Source organism: Sminthopsis crassicaudata, chromosome 4 (assembly GCF_048593235.1).
Source record: "Sminthopsis crassicaudata isolate SCR6 chromosome 4, ASM4859323v1, whole genome shotgun sequence".
NCBI classification, from domain to species: Eukaryota; Metazoa; Chordata; class Mammalia; order Dasyuromorphia; family Dasyuridae; genus Sminthopsis; species Sminthopsis crassicaudata.
This window is the reverse complement of record NC_133620.1, coordinates 50,641,508-50,643,313: the sequence shown is the minus strand read 5'-3', so window position 1 is coordinate 50,643,313 and position 1,806 is coordinate 50,641,508. Positions and strand designations below refer to the sequence as shown.

Genomic DNA, 1,806 nt, shown 5'->3' with positions numbered 1-1,806 from the left:
CATAGCTGTATTAATGTAACCCTTTTGTACATTAATGATGACCTTGCATTTCTTTTTTTAATTCAATAAACTACAAATATCAAAAAACACAGTTATCTGGAGTAGTATGTATAGGAATTTTTGGACTTTCTTCTATAATGCTAAAATATTGGTATTTTTTGGACTTATATCACTGAACTTTCCAGTAAAAGCATGGGACATGATAAAAGTATACAATGCACTGTTTTTATATATACAACACCAGTGGATGAACAATTTCTCTTAATAATAATACTGCATGTGCTTTGCTTTTACTAAATGCATACTCAAACTATTATAACTAAAAATCTCTTGGGACACTGCAAAGTAATTAGAATATATAAACTGTAATTAAAAGTAATTAGAATATATAAAAATTCATTCACTTCTTAAAGGGTACTACCACTGGAAATTCCAGTTATGGTGTTGGGTAGGTTTGATGAAATTGAGATGCTTCTGGCATTGTTGAATTAGCAAGCATTTATTCAGACCTGGCTAGAGCCATAATGTGTCTATATGTTAAAGTAAATAACATGATAGTCTACTTATCTTTCTAGTGAATATAGTTTTTCTGTTAATTTGCCTGACTAGACCATAAAAGATCTCATAAACATTTATCTTTAATACAGTGGAAGATTCTAAGAATGCCATTCTTCCATTATCTTACTAGGTTCTGTCCTTCCTTTTTTCTGAAACTTTTCAATTCTTTCCTTATTTATACTTATTACCAAAAAAGAATCATTGGCATATCATCACTGTCTTAAACTTGAAAGTATCTCTTCTGGAAGATCTTATGAATCATTAAAGATTGTTTGTGCTGTGATGGAATAGATGAGTGCAAAGCTTTGTCCATTTTTCATATACAAATCTCTCATTGCTATAAATTGTTTCATTCCTGCAGTGACCAAGATTCCAACTGTACATTGTTGAACATCTATTTCAATTTGCTTTCTATGTGAATTTTCTTTCATATATTTTTCAACAAATATTCTTTGAACAAACTGAATAGTCAGAGTAGATTTTCCAACACCTTCTAAGCCAAGTAGTATTATGTTTATTTATGCATGAGGTAAGGTTGTAATCAACATTTTTGTATCCACGGTGCCACCACTTAGTTTCCCAGAAGGCCCTTTCTCCACAACTAGGATCTCCCTCCTCCAATCTTTGAGTATGCTCTCTGAAAGCTAAGGTTACCACCACCCTTTTCCTCTTCTCAACTACCACTGCTCTGGATAATTTCATGCCTAATTAGCAATGCATATATTTTAGAAAGAGATTACAAATAGAAAATAACATGAGCTCTGGGATTAATAAAAAGAACAAGTAGGCTGGATTTCATTAGGAAAATTCTTTAGGGATTTTTAAAAATGATCTCTAGCACAAAAGTTTGTCTTTCAACTCTGATGGCATATGGTAATAAACTTTTGAATGCAACAATCCACAAAAAAATCAAAATTGTAGGTGATCCAAATGGATATAGATAGATACACAATTTTACATAGATTATAGCATGTTGCTCATAATTGAAGCAAAAAAAAGAAGAAAAAAACTATCAATTATATGTATTATGGGGGAGGTATAAGTAGGTCTGACTGTGGACAAGACCAAGAATGCAAGATGGCCAGTATATGGTAAAGATGTAGAGCACTTCCATGATATTTAAGGAGGTAATTCATGGAGGATTTATGGAAAAAAATGTGCAAAAGAAGCAGGGAAGATGAGAAAATTTAAATGATTGCAAATGCCACGATTAAGTGGAGTACTCACTGCAATAAAATCATGTCATGT

The 1,806-nt window shown here is 31.8% G+C and overlaps 1 pseudogene; it reads right to left on the bottom strand.

Moving 5' to 3' along the window:
* Window positions 1–537: 537 nt before the first annotated feature.
* On the bottom strand, window positions 538–1,064 carry LOC141540581 (ras-related protein Rap-1b pseudogene; annotated as a pseudogene).
* Window positions 1,065–1,806: the final 742 nt, after the last annotated feature.